Source organism: Schistocerca americana, chromosome X, assembly GCF_021461395.2.
Source record: "Schistocerca americana isolate TAMUIC-IGC-003095 chromosome X, iqSchAmer2.1, whole genome shotgun sequence".
Lineage (NCBI taxonomy): Eukaryota > Metazoa > Arthropoda > Insecta > Orthoptera > Acrididae > Schistocerca > Schistocerca americana.
This window is the reverse complement of record NC_060130.1, coordinates 693113353-693132866: the sequence shown is the minus strand read 5'-3', so window position 1 is coordinate 693132866 and position 19514 is coordinate 693113353.

The following is a 19514-nucleotide window of genomic DNA, read 5'->3' as shown; positions in this document are numbered from 1 at the left end:
ACACGGTCGTAGGCCTTTTTGAGGTATAGGGAAACAAAAATGGTGGAGTGACGGGAGTTAAGCTGGAGGGAGAGGAGATGAGTGAGGCGGAGGAGTTGGTCATCAGCAGAGAAGGAAGGTCGAAAGCCACATTGGGTGTTGGGGAGGAGGTGGTTTTGGCAGAGGTGGTGATGGATGCACCTGGAAAGGATGGATTCCAAGAGCTTGCTGAACACTGATGTGAGACAGATAGGACGATAGGAAGAGGCATCAGATAGAGGCTTGTTGGGTTTGGAGAACATCAGGATACGGGAGGTTTTCCACAGGTCGGGACAGAAGCCAGTGGCAAGGATCACATTGTAGAGAATGGCAAGGACTGAAAGGAAGAAGGGAGGGCAATGTTTGACGTGGCGGCAGGTAATGCAGTCGTGGCCCGGAGCAGTGTTGCGTTTAGTGCAGAGTGTGGGGCTGATGTCCTGTGTAGTGATGGAAGCGTTAAGTTCAGATGGTGGTGTGTGGCCAAGTACTGGAAGCTAGGAACAAGGGGAGGAACAGAGGTAATCATACAGTACATAACGTCAGGGAAGAGGGAATAATCAAAGTGGGGATCATCTGGGATGGAAAAAACATCGGAGAGGTGAGAGGCAAAGTGGTTGGCCTTACTGAGGTTGTCAGGAAAGGGACGGTCATTAAGGAGGAGAGGGTACTGTGGGGTGGGGCGGTTCCCAGTAAGGTGGTGGAAAGCAGACCAATACTTGGAAGAGTTTATGGGGAGCGTGGTGTTGAGTTGTGTACATGTCTGGCGCCAGGCGCGGCATTTCTTCACAGTAAGCAGGTTGTGGATGTGTCATTGTAATTATCGGTGGCAGGTAAGGGTATCCCGGTCACGAGTGCGGAGAAAAGAACGGTAGAGGCGGCGGGACTCTCGAAGGAGATGGACGGCTTGTGGAGGCAGGGCATGGTGGTGAGGATGGATGGCTTTGGTGGGGATTTGGGTGGCGACAGCGTCAGACAAGGTCGGGTGCAGGAAGGCAGCAGTGTGAGAGATGTCATCAGGAGATTGGAGGGTAAGGTTATGGCCGTCAACCTGGGTGTGAATGGAGTCCTGGTAGGCATCCCAGTTGGCACGGGAGTAATCATGGACAAGTTTAGGAGGTACGTCGGGGCGAGGAGCATTGCGGGGATGGCGACCATTACAGATAGTGAGGAGAACAGGAGCATGGTCACTGCCAATGAGGTGAAGGACATCTGTGGTGATGCGCCCAAGTAGGTTGGGAGAGGCAAGGACCACATCAGGAGTGGTGTTGGATTCGGGTCAGGTGCGCTGAGGCAGGGGAACCAGGTCTCCCTGGAGGGTGATGAGAAACCGCTGGAGGTCGGCAGGATCATGGCTGTGGATATTGAGGTCGGCGGCAATCACGTAGGTGGAGAAGATGCTGTCAATGTGGGCCAGGAAATCATACGGGATGGGGGTGCGAGGGCGGACTTTAATGGTGGCACAGGTGATGGTAAGGGTGGGGAAGAAGAGGCTGAGGATGAGATGCTCGGCCGGATTGTTAAGGAGAGGTTGGGGTCGGACAGGGAGGTGCTTGAGGTGACCTATAGCAACTCTGCCACGCGCCAGAGGGTACCGGTTATCGGTGCGGGGAAGGGTGTAAGGAGCCATGGAGATGGAGATATGGGGTTGGGGGTTGAAGGAAGGTTTCATTTAGGATGAAGGCATCCACGTGGTGCTGATGGATGGTGTGGAGGAAGAGGAGTTTGTGGGTGGGTAGGGAGCGAATGTTGTGGTACAGGATACGGTAGGGTTGTTGTACCATGGGAGGGGAGAGTTAGACAAGGGTGGTGAGCGGGGTGAAGGTGAAGTGGGCCTGGTTGTGGGAGTATGTGGCATAGGTGGTCAGATGTTAGATGGAACGGGCAGCGAGGGCCCTTTGGGAAAGGGTGTGGGAGCGCTGGAAGGGGTGGATGTTTTGGAGCACAATGGTGATGAAACGGATGATGTCCTCTGCAGTAGGTGGAGGGCAGAGCGAGTTGTTGGGGTGGATGGGGTCATCAACAGGACGGACAGAGACAGTGAGCTCAGGGGTGACTGGAGGAGGTCTCGCTTTACACTTCGAGGAGTAGGTAGGATATGGTTCGTTACAAGTGTTGCAGGAGGGGGGAGAGGTGAGGCTGGGGCAATTCTTGAGGAAGTGTGAAGCTTTGCAGTGGGGACAAGTAGGGGGGTTCTTGCAGGCAGAGGTAACATGGTTGTTGTATGTGAGACAGTGTTGGCAGCGGTAGGATTGGACTGGGGAACGGGAGGGGTCCACATTATGACGGCAATTGTAGATGAGGGCTCCCTTGGTGAGGAGGCGGTCATTGGAGGAGGAGGATTCGGCGAATATCGACACGAGAAAAGTCAGCCCAGCATCGTTGAAGGTGAGACGGGCCGAGTAGATTTCAATGTCGGGCCAGGAGTTGAGTTCCACCAACACCTCTACCTCCGTAATCATGGGGCTAAGCTTCGTTATCACAGCGGCGAAGATTGGCGGACGTCGGGGAGGTTGAGGCTGACGCGGAGAGGGCGGGGCATGGTAGGGGGTGAGGGTTGCACGTTGGCCAAATTGGATACAGGGGATGCGGGAGAGGAGATGGGTGTGGAAGGAAGCATTGGGGGATTTAATGAGGACCGAGTCCTTGCGAGGAATCAGAAGGGAGATGGGGGCATTGGAGTTGTATTTCCGGATGACAAGGGTGAGGGAGTGGGCATCGAGGAACTGAGGGTCAGGATTAGAGAGGACAAAGGCGTGGGTGGCAGGAGTGGCGGTGGCGGGGGTCGGGGTTGCGTCCACGGGGGTGGGTGGGTCACGAGGATCGGGGGTTTTCTTGGAGGAGATTTCGGGGGATGGGTCAACATTCGGGCGCTTTGAAGGATTCGTGGTCACGACAGGGTGGAGAGTGGGCTGGGGGATGGGTTGCAGGGGAAGATGGCGGGGGCAGTACCACCCTGAGCAGCGGAGGACGCAGAGGGAGGGGGCGTGGGTGTCACAGAGACTGTGGAACGTCGAGCCGAAATCCGTGCTGGCATGGAGCCTGTCGGAGGCGGTGCAGGGAGCGGCGGAAAGTCAGTAGCTGTCGATGGGGCAACAGTGATAGGGGAGGGGGAGTTGGGGGTGGTTACAGCCGAAGGTGGCGCAGGGGTGGGGTGGATAGGGAGAGAAGGAAGGACTGGAAAGGGGGTGGAGGATGAGCTCCATGTGATGGTGGTTGGAGCAGTGGAGGGAGAGGTGAAAATGATAGTGGTGGTGGGTTGGGACATGGTGGCGGCGCGCGAGAAGGGCGGCGGCGGCAGACGACGGCGGTGGCGGCGGCGGCGGCGGCGAGCACCGGCAGGTGGCGACCGAGCGGCGGCGGCGGCGGCGGCGCGGCGGCAGGCGGCGACGACGGCGGCGACCAGGCGGCGGCAGCAGGCAGCGACCGAACGGCGGCGACGGCGGCGAGCACCGGCACGCGGCGACCAGGCGGTGGCGAACACCGGCAGGCGGCGGCGGCGGCGAGGAGGAACGGACGGCGAGCAGTAGTGACGGCGAGCAGACGACACGGCAAGGAAATGGTGGGGCTGTTCCACGTCGAGGATACACCCTGAGAGTAGCGCAGGCAGTGCGAGTCCTCGATGAAGAAGTGAGGGAATCCAACCCTGGAATAGCTAAACAAAAATTCAAGCAAATCGTATTAATGAGTTTTATTACAAAAAATAAGTGAGATTTCTTAACTCTGAGAAATACAGATGTGTCGCAAGCGAAGGGCGACAGACAAAATAAGAAATCTCCTCAGTATAAAAATTCCAAGTTCGAGCTACACAGAATTTACAAGCAAAGTTACTAGTGTTGACGCTTCTGTCCTAGTTGCTGGTCTTGACGCTACTGCCGAACTGGCCGCGGACAGTCGAGCGCGGTGCCTATGTTCTCTTCGTATAGAGGCCGCTGCTGTCGCGTTGTCGTCCTGGAGAGGGGTCGGTCAGCGTGCAACTGGCTGACGTCTTCTTCACAGCCCTCTCTGCTCTCCCGTTTTGATTTTACGCCGTAACATGTGGTAAAGTCAGTAGACAACAGAAATGGTGACTGCAATTGAAAGAGAAGGTTCTTCAACATTCCTTCCTTAGTTCTAGTTCAAGACTGACTACAAGTTTATGTAAAATAGTTCATCTCTGTATGAGCTGCTATAAATAATATAAAACCGAAAATACTCCTCACTTATACTTAGTGGTCCACAAATTGCTACACAGCAGTCTTTACTGGGTGTTGTGATGAAGTAATCGACAAAGCGACCTCTAGACCCTGTCGTAGCAGGAAACATATTTGCAAATTTTTTTTCTGTTCAAAGCTGTGGTTGTTTCTAGCTTGCTGTGGGAACGTAAATACTGATAATGAAAAACTTTCTTGCAAAAAAAAGAAAAAAAATGGCTCTGAGCACTATGGGACTTAACTTCTATGGTCATCAGTCCCCTAGAACTTAGAACTACTTAAACCTAACTAACCTAAAGACAGCACACAACACCCAGTCATCACGAGGCAGAGAAAATCCTGACCCCGCCGGGAATCGAACCCGGGAACCCGGGCGTGGGAAGCGAGAACGCTACCGCACGACCACGAGCTGCGGACAAATGTGCTTGCAAACAGGCGTCACGACTAGTACAAATGAAATTAAATTTATTAATAAAGATTATGGATGGAATGTCAATTGGCGTGGTTTTCGTCTATGGATAAGAATTAATGTGCTACCACCATCTATTCTTCTGACGTTATGCATAAACGTTTATTTAGACAGCAGTTTCTTTCACACAATGTGGATTATGAAGAACTACTAATTTTGTAATTCGTCCACACTGAAGTGACAAAAGTCACGGAATATCTCCTAATATCGTGTCAGATCTCCTTTTTACTCAACGTAGTACAGCAGGTTTACGTAGCATGCAATCAACAAGTCATTGGAAGTCCCCTGCAGAAATATTGAGCCATGCTACCTCTACACCTGTCCGTAGCTGCGAGAGTGTTGCCGGTGTAGGATTTTGCGTACGAACTGACCTCTCGATTATGTCCCATTCTACATCTACATATATACTCCGCTAGCCATCAAGCGGTGTGTGGCGGAGGGCACAATTCGCACCAAAGTCATATTTCCCCCCCTCTGTTCCACTCGCGGATCGTGCGAGGGAAAAACAACTGTCTGAACGCCTCAGTACGAGCTCTAATTTCCCTTATCTTTGAATGGTGATCATTGCGCAATTTGAAAGTTGGTGGTAATAATATATGCTCTACATCGTCGGTGAAGATCGGATTTCGGAATTTAGTGAGCAACTCCTTCTGTTTAGCGCGCCGTCTATCTGCAAGTGTGTCCCACTTCAAACTTTCTATGAGATTTGTAACGGTCTAGCGATGGCTAAATGTACCAGTCCAGGATTCCTGCCGCTCTCCTGTGGACCTTCTCAATCTCTTGAATCAGACCTAACTGGTAAGGGTCCCATACAGATGAACAATACTCTAAGACTGGATGAAGTAACGTACTGTAAGCTATTTCCTTTGTTGAAGAACTGCAACGCTTCAGGATTCTACCAATAAACCGCAATCTAGTGTTTGCCTTACCCGTCACCTGTATAATCTGATCATTCCATTTGAGGTAATTTCGAATAGTTACACCTAGATACTTAACGAATGTTACCGCTTCCAAAGACAGGGCATTTATTTTGTACTGGTACATTTATGGGGATTTCCGCTTTGTTATAAGCCGTAGGTTTTAATTACTAATACTGAGAGATAACTGCCAGTCATTACACCACGCACTAATTTTCTGCAAATCCACACTGATTTGTTCACAACTTTCGTGTGATACTACTTTCCTGTAGACTACGGCATCATCAGCAAACGGTCTAATGCCGCTGTCAATACCATCAACTTCATAGTTTACGTAAATCGTAAAAAGCAGAGGACCTATTACGCTGTCCTGGGGGACACCTGAAGTTACGCTTATTTCTGTTGAAGTCACCCCGTTCAGGGCGACAACTTTCTATCCAATCGCGTAGGTCATCGGATAGACCGTAAGAGGGCACTTTTTGCAGCAAGCGACAGTGCGCAACTGAGTCGAACGCCTTTCGAAAGTCGAGAAATATGGCATCAACCTGGGAGCCGGTACCTAGAACTTGTATATCATGCACAAAGAGGGCCAGCTGTCTGTCGCATGACCGCTGGTTCCTAAAACCGTGCTGGTTTCTGCAGATGAGCTTCTCAGAGTCTAGAAAGGTCATTATGTCTGAACACAAAATATGTTCTATGATTCTACAACAAATCGACGTGAGTGAAATTGACCGGTAATTTTGTGCATCTGATTTTCTACCCTTTTTATAGACTGCTATGATCTCGGCCTTCTTCCAGTACCGTCGAGCTTTCCGCTGTTCCAATGATCTCTGATAGATGATGGATGAGAATGGTGCTATATTTGTAGCATAGTCAACATATAATCTTACGGGGATACCGTCTGGTCCAGATGCCTTTCTGGCGCCTAAGGATCTTAGCTATTTTACAATCCCAGATACACTAAACACTACGTTAGTAATCCTTGCGTTTGTTTGATAACTGAAAGGGGGAATAGTGCTGCGGTCCTCTACTGTAAACGAGTTTTTGAAAGCTAGGTTTAGAATTTCGGCCTTCTGTTTATCATCAGCAGTTACATTACCTGTACTGTCAGCAAGAGAAGGTATTGAATTATTTGTAGCGTTCATAGATTTTGCGTACGACCAAAATTTTTTGGGGTTATTTTTAGAATCTGCAGATATAATATTGCTTTCAAATTCGTTAAAAGAACCTCTCATTGTCCTTCTGACAGCTGCTTTCATTTCGCACAATTTCTATTTGTCAGCGGGGCAGTGACTACGTTTAAAACGACTGTGCGAAATTCCCTGTTTTCTCAGCAACTTCCTAATATGATTGTTGTACCAAGGTGGATCCTTTCCCTCCCCTATATTTTTGCTAGGCACATACTTCTCTAGCACATGGTGGACCATACCTTTAAATTCCGACCAAAGATGCTCAATATCTTTGTGTACCACGGCGAATGCTTGGATCTGACTATAAAGTTATGCATTAATGACACTTTTATTTGCTTTCCCAAACAAGAAAACTCTACGCTGTTTCTTTGGATTTTTTGCAACTTCCACTCACGTAGAAGCCACAAAGACGGTATGGTTGCTAATACCTTCTTCTAGATTAACTTATTCAAAAAGATCAGGTCTGTTTGTCTCCGAGATAGCTAATATGTTCCCATCTCGAGCTGGTTTTCTAACCAAGAGCTCAATGTTGTATGTAGAGAGCGCTTCTAGAATATCTTCACACGAATCTTTGCCTCTGCCCCCTGTGACAAGCGTGTAATTTTCCCAGACAATGGATGCCATATTAAAGTCTCCACCTATAACTAATGGATAATTTGGATATTTATTTCCTGTGTACCCAAGACTTTCCCTGAAACGTTCTGCGACGTTTTTGCGGATGCTGGTGGTGTACAAAAACATCCTAATACAATGGTCAATCCTTGTCTGATTGACAGCTTTATCTAGACTATTTCACAGTCCGACCGAGTATCGATCTCAGCTACGTTTAAACAGCTTTTAACTGCAATGAACACACCACTTCCCATAGCATCAGTCCTATCCTTCCTAAACACTGTCCAATCCGAGTTCAAAATTTCACTGCTTTTTATGTATGGTTTAACCAGATTTCGGTACCTAATACAATATCGGCATTGTTACTGTTTATTTCGGATAGCAACACTTCAACAATTTACTAACATGAGATTAAGCATATTTAAAACCTTTGGACTGATCTGTTTAGGCGAACTAACAATTTTTACAGTTGGAACACCCACTTCAGTGACATGAAATGGTAATTTTTCAGGCCAACGGTTTGTTTCCCGTGGGGAGGAACCTAATCTAAAAAACCTTCCTGTGCACGCCACAAGTACTGTGCTACCCATGTAGCTGCTTCCTGTGTGTAGTGTACCCCTGACCTATCGAGTGGCGTCCTACAACCTTCCATCCCATAGCGAAGGTCGAGGAATCTACAATCATTTACGTCACAGAGTCGACGTAGTCCCTGGTTTAGATTCTCCACTCGACTCCAAACCAGAGGACCCCAGTCCACCCTGGGTACGACGCTGCAGGTCGTCAGCTTGGTTTCCACTCCTCGAGAGATGGAGGCTGCCTTCGTCAATTTAGCCAGCCGTCGAAGGGACCCAAGGAATTCCTCGGAACCCCGACGACAGGCATCGTTGGTGCCGACATGTGCAACAATCTGCAGCTAGCTGCACCCCGCACGCTCGATAGCCGCCGGAACAGCCTCGTCCCCATCCCAGACAAGGCCCCTCGGCAAGCACACCGAGTGAACGTTGGCCTTCTTCCCCGCCCTAGCCGTTACGTTCCTGATGGGCTCCATGACCTGTCTAACCTTGGAGCTCCCAATAACTAACAAAACGCTACACCCACGTGCCTGTCCGGACCTTGCTGAAGGAGCGGCCACTATCCTGGCAGAAGGTGCATGCTGATCCGGCTCAGCTCAGCTCCTCCCCCCCCCCCCCCCCCCCCAGCATCAGAAGATAGCACATAGAATGTATTAGCAAAGTGCATGGGATTTGGCACGAGCCTACGTCCTCCATGCAGCCTTCGGCTTGAGGCTCGAGACCTCGACGCAGTCCGCCACCCACACGAAGGTGAGAGTGGGCCGGCCGGCTCCGTCGCAACTGAGGTCGGCTCAGTGACAGAGATGTGTGACATCCCCACCTGCGCATCTAGTACAGCAGAGGTTGCCCCAGGCACCTCATCCCCACCGCATCTCAAGGTGGCACTCTGGAGCTTGTTGACTGTGGCCAATAAAGCTTCCAGCTCAGAAGTTGTATTGTAACACTGATTTACTCAGAAATTGTAGTGTAATACTAATTTACCTCGTGTATTACGTTTGACTACTGTAAACGGTCGCAGGTTGCGCTAGTCAAACGTATACAAGTGAGGTTAGAATTCACTTTCATTACCACTATTCTTAATAAAACGTATAAAAACTGCTACCTTCAATGTGACGAGTCTAAATGACACTAATAAAAGTGAATACTGAATATCGTACACTAACTTAAACCGATAAACTCTCGCATTTATAATGTAAACAAACGTTTAAGTACACGCGAAAAATAATCTAATAAAAAGTATAAAAACTGCTACCTTCAGTGTATTGAGTCAAAATGACACTGATAATCCCAAATACAGAGTATTGTGCACTGCATTAATTGATAATCCCGGGCATTTAACGTCAGTTAAGAATGTAAATAAATGTTTGCGTACACGCGGAACTGTCCTAAACAGAAACTTCGCTTATCTTATTCAGAATCAAATAAAACCTCAAACCTTCAATTTATCACGTCTATCTGAAACTAAACGTAAATACTATAGAATAGACAGCAAGAACGATTAATTACTAGCTAAATTACTTTTCTTGTAACACAGAAAGCGAAAAGCGCTCGTAGCCGGCGTCAGGGCTGCCACTACATCCATCCCATTAATGTTCGCTGGGATCAATGTCGGGCATTCTGAGTGGACAAACCATTCTCTTGAAGTATCCAGAATGTCCTTCAAAACAGTTGCGAACTACTGTGGCCCGGTGACATGGCGGCTCGTCAGTCATAAAAATTCTATCGTTGTTTGGGAGCATTAAGTCTGAATGGCTCCAAATGATCTCCAAGTAGCCGTACATAACCATTTACATTCAATTATCGATTTAGTTGGACCAGAAAACCCAGTCCACTCCATGTAAACACAGCCAACACCAGTATGGAGCCACTACCAGTGTCTTGTTAACAACTTGGGTCCATGGCTTCGTAGGGTCTCATCTGGCCAGATCACGGTTTCCCAGTCGTCTAGGGTCCACCGATATGGTTATGAGTCCAGAAGAGGTGATGCTGGCGTCCTCGTGATGTTAGCAAAGACACTAGCGTCGGTCGTCAGCTGCCATAGTCCATTAACGTCAAATATCGCAGCACTGACCAAACGGATACGTTCACCGTACGTTCCACATTGATTTCTGCGATTGTATGGCGCAGTGTTGCATGTCTACTAGCACTGACAACTCCAGTGGGATGCCGCTGCTCTCGGTCAAGTGAAGGCCTTCAGACGCTGCGTTGTCCGTTGTGAGAGGTAATGCCTGAAATGTGATTTCCTCGACATACTCTTGACACTGTGGATCTAGGAATATTGACTTCCCTAACTATTTCCGAAATGGCATGTGTCATGCGTCCAGCTTCAACTACCATTCCGCGATGAAAACCTGTAAACTCCCGTCGTGCAGCCTTAACGACGTCGGAAACATTTTCACGTGTCTCACCTGAGTATAAATGACAGTTCCGCCAATGCCCTGCCTTTTTATACCTTGTGTTCACGATACTACCGCCGTGTGTATATGTACATATCGCTGTCCCATGACTTTTATCACCTGAGTGCAATGTTTTTGCAGAGAACTAGGTTTAAAATTTATCCAAGAAACTCTGAGGGAGAGATAGTCTCTCTTGCTACTGAAGGTTTGAAAGGTGCCCGCTAATGTAAGAGATTTTGTATGAACGCAGATCTTCACTGTGAAGAGGCAGTTATAATGCAGGTCACTGTGGAAAAAAATGTAGGATCGCCAGTGTTTAATCGAGACACCGATTCATACACATTACATCGCAAGTAGGTGCTACTTATCTACGTCCTTCTCTTTCTTTCTTGAGGATTAACGGAATTTTAGTGGAGTTTGCCATAGAACTCTATTTTGCCTTGTCGATTAACACTTAAGGGCTAAAAATGGCTCTGAGCACTATGGGACTTAACATCTGAGGTCACCAGTCCCCTAGAACTTAGAACTACTTAAACCTAATTAGCCTAAGGACATCACAGACATCCATGCCCGAAGTAGGATTCGAACCTGCTTAACACTTAAGGACTTGAAGTTGTCAAATGTGCTGGTCGGTGTTACTGGAAGCTAGTTTCTTTATCTGCAGCACATTTTTCTGTTTTTGTATCTTGTAGTTGAAGTAAGTGGCTTTTGATTTCTATTGTTGTCTCGCCTCGCCTCGCGACATTAGCGAAGGGAATTTATCCCTGCTATTTACGCAACCTTGTAACACCGTCGTGTTGTTTGCATGGTGCAGTCTCTTTTGACTTCACGTGAAGTACGCTACCGTGGCGCAGCGCAATTGTATGTATTTGACATGCTAATTGCTCACAGTACAAAATCTCAATTAATGAAGCTGTATCCTGTATTTAACTCATACTGATGCACTCAGGGCAACGTATATCTGTGAATAAGTGACATGTTTAGCACCGGCAATAAAAATATGAAAACTTGTCTCTCTGCAAGCTCTAGCCTGTGTATTTTATTCCATCAATTTAATAATTATGCTAGTTGTGACTTTTTCCTTGACGTAATCACATAAAAGTTTTATACTGTTAACCGATAACTGCCACCATTGTTATCATCAGAATTAGAAAACAAAGTCTCCGTTACATAAAAATAAAACCGAAGATAATTGTTCATACCAACCGGAAGCAGCATCTTGTAGTTCCCAATTAATGCCTTGTCAGATATGATAAATCACTGGACGTAAGTATTTGTCTGATTATTGTGATGATGATGATGTAGAAGATGATAATGCAATGGTGAAGGCATAAAACAACAAGGTCTTAAGTACCTAAACAAAAATTTATTATACGATGGACGATAAAAGTGGCAGAATAATAACTCTTCAAGTACATAGTAAATATAAAAACGTGCGTGTGTGTGTGTGTGTGTGTGTGTGTGTGTGTGTGTGTGTGTGTGTGTGATTGTGTGCGCGCGCTTGTGTGTGTGTGTGTGTGTGTGTGTGTGTGTGTGTGTGTGTGCGTAGGTTTAGGGGGGGGCTGTGTGGGGAGGGGAGAGGAGGGGATGAGTGGGTGGATGAGTGCTCCCGTCTTTCGTACAATGAGCAGTGCCCAGTTCAAGAACCCACAGTTCGCCAAACCCGTACCCAGTCAACAAAGACTAGCCTCACTGTGTTGCTCACCATCTGGCTCGACGCAGGACGCACAAGTGGATCACTGAATGGTGATGTCAGGTGAAGTCAAGACACAAGAGTTGGCTAAGTATACAGTAATGATTTCATTCTCTTTTAATTAAAAGATCTTTTTTTAAATTATAATATCGATGCTGTCATACAAGGCTTTTATGAGAGGCTTAAGAACAGATGATATGATATGCGAAGATGAAATACGTAAAGATTAAGAAGCTATCAGATTATAAAGAAGTTTTGTGATACGAGCATTAAACTTTAAAAGACAAGCTACCGACACATGTTAGCAGTACAAAACTTTTATGTGATTCCGTCACAGAAAATTTGAAGTTATAACAAAATGCCAGTCGCTGTCTCTCGGTAATATGTCATTTTCTCCAAATACATATTAATCAAGAAGGGTGTTCAGAGATATTAGTACTTTTCTGAAATTAAGTCTAATGGTGCTTAGTGATATGGTCAAAACTGATTTAATAAGAAGTTGGATGTAGGTAATGTTCCTAAATACGCACAGATAAAAAATCTTCCACAGCTGATAGGAAACTAAAAATAAATAAATTAATTTACATGCGCTGTATGTAGCCAGAAGTATGAGTTGCATATAAAATGAAACAACTCTCAAATTAATCAGTAATGAGAGAACCTAAAGCTTTGATTAATCTTGAGTCAGTCACAAATAGAGTTTGAAGTATGGAACATGTTTCGAAAATAAAAATATCTAGTATGGAAGAGACACAAAAATAAAAATTTCAATTTAAATCTGAGCCTTAACAAGAAGTAAATGGGAAAGAAAAGTGCAACAGGTTTTATTTACGTTTATTTATTTTACGTCATGTAAACTGATCGAATCGGATGTTAAATAACGAGGAAGAACAACTGTTAATCGAAGGACTGCAATAAAACGTTATGGAGAAATGGCACGGTAATGTAAGTAAAACTGCTATAGCTGAGTGTAAAGTAGCAAGTGATGTAGCTAAAATAATGATTGTGAGAAACGTAATGCATCAATAAGAACTAAGAAAGTTTTGCACATCCAAAACACTTACACAAAGACAAAAATTTCAAAAACATAATTTAAAAAGAACAGAATAGAAACTTACTAGATGAAACATGGCTGTATTACTCCTTAATTAGAACTACACACAAAAAAGAGGAGACTTTTGATTTACACTATATTCTGCAAGCAAAAAATTCTACTAGCATTTGAAAGAAAAGCTAAATACGAAAACGGGTAACTTTTCAAAGACATACGTCGTAATGAATGCGAATCAAGCTGTAATGTAAGCCCAAAATGAACTTCAAAAACAAAAAATAAAAACGGTTCGACCAGTATTTAACAACATAAATTCTCCTGAATATGAAATCAATAAGGAACTCCCTGAAATCAATAAGGAACTATATTGCCTGACAACACGTACACGCCATCAGGAGGTATGTAAACAATTAGAGTTACAATTCTCTGTGACATGTAGCATGGCTACCAGGGGCGTTAGTGTTGTCAGTGTGTAGTGTTGTTACAAGGCTTGGTTGGATATAGAGGTATTATACAGCGTCTGATGTTGAGTAATCACAGCGCAGGACACGGATATGCTGCAAAAAATGGTTCAAATGGCTCTAAGCACTGTGGGACTTAATACCTGAGGTCATCAGTCCGCTAGACTTAGAACTACTTCAACCTAACTAGCCTAAGGTCATCACACACATCCATGCCCGAGGCAGGATTCGAACTTGCGACCGCAGCAGCAGCGCGTTTCCGGACTGAAGCGTCTACAACCGCTGGGCCAAAGCGGGATATGCTGCATTCTCATGTAATGTGAGACAGAGTTGTCAGGCACCTGATAGTTTGGCCAGCTGGTCAAATCGTGCAGTATCCTGAGTATCGGGGATCTGGATGTGATAATAGTCTTCATGGGACGTGAGAGCACGTGTACCTATCGTCAAGATTCCGATTGACCATGTCTGACTAGCACAAGGGAGAATCGCCGTATGGTGCACCGAAGCTCATTGCAACCCCTTCGCATCTGCACCTGCCATCCAAGAACAAGTAATAGAATCCCTCCAACATTCTGAGTCACCCCGCATCGTTGGTGGGAGACTAGCAGCAGCCAGACTAGGGAATTACCGTCCTATGCGTAGGCTGCTACTAACACTAAAACACAAACTGCTGTATCTGGAGTGGTGCCGTTACCGGGAGGAACGATCTGCTAATGAATGGCGTCGGATCGTGCTGAGTGATATATCGTGGTTGTGTACCACCCGGAATGACCGTCGTCGGTGAATATGGTGGTGACCTGGGCAGAGATCCCATTTGTAGAACGTTTTGCAAAGGCGCAGCGGTTTTACTCCTGGCGTCATGGTGTGACTAACCATCGTGTATGGCTTTAGGTAATGGCTGGTAGTGCTTAAGGGAACTACGATGGCCAGTGGTAGGTCGTGGACATCCTGAGTCGTCATGTGTTACCTCTGATGCGTCGTTTGGCATTTATCGACGTGATGTGTGGCTTATGAGCAGCCGCTCGACCATGAAATCCAAGTTTTTTACCTCTCACCCAACTTTCATAGTACTTGCAGTGGATCCTGATGCAGTTTGGAATTCTTGTGTGACAGTCTTGATAGATGTCTGCCAATTACGTATTACGACCCTCTTCAACTGTCGGCGGTTTCTGTCATTCAATAGACGATGTCAGCCTGTATGCTTTTGTGCTGTATTTGTCCCTTCACCTTTCCACTTCACTATCACATCGGAAACAGTGGACCTAGGGATGTTGATGAGTGGGGAAATCTCGCGTACAGACATATGACACAAGTGATTCCCAATCACCTGACCACATTCGAAGTCCGTGAATTCCACGGAGCGTCCCATTCTGCTCTCTCACGATGTCTAATGACAACTGGAGTCGCTGATATGGAGTGCTGGGCAGCAGGTGGCAGCACAACGCACCTAATATGAAAAAAGTATGCTTTGAGAGAAATGGATACTTTTGATCACCAAGTGTATTTGGTTACGAGTCGGGTGATGATTTTTCTGGCGATTAAAATGAATTTTATCTGTTCAGATACCTTGACGTGAACCAAGCATTCCATCGAAGCTTTAGTTTTTTTCTGCTTTAAGTGGTTGTTGCGTAGTTGCGAGGAAGTGGAACGTTTTAGATCTACGAAAGGCAAAGGCATGTCACATCAAATAAGACAATGCCTGTTATAATAATGTCGTGGTCAATGTGACTTCCGTGTCATTAACTTCTTTGTTATCTGCTGACACTAACAGAATAAATTAATAAATGTGTCCTTCCTTTCTTAACTGTTTTAGATCTTAGAGCACTTGCATAGCGAGAGTGTAAAGTTGTGGTTGATTTTTTACCAGTTGCCGTCGATATTGTGTTACATTAATTATATGGTACATATAAAGGAGCAGCATATGTCTTGGAGTTTCAGAATAAAAATACGCTTTTTATTTCATTGTTGTGTGTAGATGGCAGCTTGAAAAATTCTTAGACTGTTTGTATTTCACTTATTATATTGCTGAGCGTCACATTTGATAAGTTGTTTATTGTCCAGCACGTGGTCGGTCGTAAATGAATCGGGGGTCTATAGTTTCGTTTTATCTGAGATGTTTTGCACACCACGCTTTTCAGCTTCTCAGAAGTTCCTTTAGCTTTTCTAGCAAGTTACGTTCTCTTTCTAATACGGTAGTCCCTGTAGTACATTTCGTCGATAGTGGATAACAACAGAATACGTTTCAGCAATGAATATAAAGCATGAACGTTATCCCGTCAAACTGGTCGTATTGTGTAATCGACTGCGTCATGTAATAATACCTATTTTCGTCAGTATTTGTTAGAAATTGTGTCAGTACATGCACAGAAGCTCATTTTGTGGTGGCGTATAGAACTGAAAGAGTTGGGCCTTCGTTCCGGCGAGCGCCTCCTGCCGGATAGTATTTCTCCGCCAAGAGCAGCAGCGTGCGTGATCATGGTTAATGAGATCCTCCGATAACTCGGACGCCAGAAGGTCAACTGTTTCGCAAACAGAGGTCGCTACGCCAAACACAGCGCGGCGACGAAGAGTCCTCAACGCCCTCGGCTCTACAAACACAACGAGGCGCCACACGCTTCTCCCTCATCGCCTTGGCTGTCCACAAACTGGAAACGCACATAATAAGTAGATTCCAAAATGCAGAAAAAATTAGGTGCTGTAAAATTTTCGTAAAGGGATTGCAATTTTCCGTTAATAGGATGCACCTCTTGGTCTCACTTTATTACAGGTACACCAAAAACATAACTTATACAACTATAGGCATCCGATATCATCTCTTATTATTTGCTCACTCTTATACACCATCTATATTATTGCCGTCGACCTCAATATCCACAGTCATTCCCATGCCGAACTCCGATAATGGTGACGGTTTATTGACTCCTTGTAAGGTGACTTAGTTCGCACGCCATAGCTTACCCATCTCGGGCCAGTTCCATTCTATATCTCGTCCTAGTCTCTGTTAAATACCAGAAGCGCATTTATGCTGAAGTACTCGATCCAAAAAGAGTTGGTCGTCTGACTATCCTCCTACTCATTACCTACCGCATATCAGACCACACCCACATAGAACCATCCAATACCACTCGAAAATTTATCCAGGGTTACTTCCACATAAAATTAGCTGCCTATCGGCTATCTATAGACACTCATATTACAAGCTACTCATCATTCCAAAGAGGCCCTCCTCTCCTAACGACGCCAGACTCTCTCCAGGGACTCTGACGTTTCCAAGCGAATCTTGTAACAATATGTCCTTTAGAGAAACATCAGAAATGTATCTAACGCAAAGAAATCAGAGGTCTGACTCCAAACATGGATAAACCTAAACATAAAAACAATGGAAAACTCTTATAGACAATGGAAAGTCTTACATCACAGCATGTGTACTAAATCCTACTACCTTACCATTCTCTACTACTAACTCTGGAATAATAATGTTCCTTCGGCTCACAAACGGAGCAAAGCTAACTACTTTCCACCTACCTCTCCGTCACCTTCACATGCACTGAGGATTTTCATTTCCACTATTCGATATTCCAGTCAGTATATAAATGCTCAGCTGCATCTACTTCATCTCTTGCATCTGATTTCTAGATCTAAGAGACAATGTTACAGACGAAACTTACAGACCCATTAAAGCACAATAAGTGAAGCAGATTATCATCAAAAACGCAACACTTCTCTCCGTCACGAGAGGTTCATCTCACTTCTTCTGAATAATCTTCCTAGTCTCTTTTAGTGTGTAATGACACTGAAGTTATAATATTGGGTGGTGAAAAAATTCCAGAAATCTCATATTCTTGAAACCAAAGAAACGTTACAGTGACACGTCATACTGACACTCCTACTTTACTTCGATGTTTAGTAAGATCTTCATATCATCTCCCAGCGTGTCAAATACAGCGTTGCAGTGGACATACAGAATAAAAGTGATCCTGGTTAGTGCAAAAAAACAAACTAATCGTATTGTGTAAACCACTCGTTCTCTCTCTTTTTCCAAGAATTTATCCCGACTTGCGGGGTCTGCTTGTTAATCGGATTAGGCATGTTAATTTTAAGGGGTGGCCAGATGCCCTTCCTGTCGCCACCCCATACCCCCCAAGAAGGAATTACTGTACCCCAACTGTCTGCGTCTAGTGGAATCCATGGAATAGCACGAATGTGTGCAGATGTTTGCGAGCCGTGTAACTGAGGCGGAACGTGGGGACCAGCGCGGTATTCACCTAACAGGATTTGGAAAACCGCTTAAAATCCACAATCAGGCTGGCCAGCAGATCGGCCCTCATCGTTAATCCACCGGGCGGATTCGGTCCGGGACCGGCGCGCCTAACCGAGTCCAAGAAGTAGCGCATTAGCGCTCTCGGCTATCCGGGTGGCTTGTGTAAACCACTCGTTACTTTAATAAAATTTATTTTCGTCAGTTTTTATTGAAACTTTTGCGAGTTACATTTACTGTAAATATTTAGATAGCCATTCTGGGGTTGCACATAAAACTGGAAAGGATAGGGATTCGTTCTGCGTGAGAGATTTCTCGTCTAGTAACGTTTCTGCACTAAGAACACAACCTAAAAAAAGATCTACCCCTTGCTGTTAACCATTTGGACTGTATCCCACGTTCTCTTCCGAAGACAAGTTGTGGACATTCGTTACCATTTTTGTCTATGGCCCAGAAAAATGCTATGAGTCAGTACGGTATCTCGATATCCATTTTAAAATGAAGACGCATGCACTCTGAATTAACTACGCACTTTTCATAACCATTCACTCATCCTATGTAACAATGAAGAAAACCAGTTCCTGCATTTTACAATTCAGTGCAGGTCTCTTTGAAGGGTCTGTCTCTTTTCGAGGCCTATGCATCCTTTATACGAATGGTATGGCAGACTCGCATTCTCCTGGAAACTTCCACTAGTTTACGCTGATGATACAGTTTTCCTGGCCCTATACCTACACCTCCAGATGTACCAATGATAAAAACATCACAACCTAAACCAAATTTAGCTCCAAGTAGACCCAGAGATTCCGTAAGGTGAACCCTTCCGAACCCAAGGTAACAACTTAGTTCCAATCACCTGCAGCTTCTGATGCCATCACTTCTACTTCACCTTTTACAACCATTCTATCCACCTAACATGCAATAACGTAGAATAATCCTGCGATGTTAATTAATACAAGAAAAACTAAATGGCCGAAAATAAAGAAAAACCTACTTCTCCTCTCCTATACCCATTCGAATTACAATTTAACAATGGTCTTCATAAACTTGAACGCCATGCAAAAGAACTTGCTTCACTTCTAGATGCAGTTAGTAGCAGGTCACTGAAACAATGACACTTCCTAAGACATTGGAAAAAGACAAAAATTATTTTCTTTTAGAGTGCTACGTTGGACTGATACAAGTGGCTAAAGGCGTATAATATTGACCACTACGTGTTGTACATTTCAGGAACACGTTAAATGCTCGTTTCCTATAACCATATTGGACATGGAGAATCCATCGCAGAAAACAAAAAATCAAGTGAAACACAGCTCACTCTATTCGTTACTGAAAACCATATCACGGCACCCAAGTTGATGGCGTGTTTCTGTCCATGTGCCAAGAGTCTCATTCACTCCGCGTAAGAACCTAAATAATATACATTTCACTGGGGCATTTACGTTTTCGTCCAGGCGAGGACGGGGTGACGTTCCTACATTTTGGAAGTTCACTGCGACTCTGGTAACACCAATATTAAATTAATCCCCAGTGAATATGAATAAGTTGCAAACCTAATCAGTGGAGGGAAAGTAAACGGTTTCAGATCTTTAGTACCATTCATCTGGTCAAAGGAGGTTCAATTATGGGCTTTTGTGTTAGTCCTTATATGAACATGGATTATTCATGTAGCACCTTAATTAGAAAT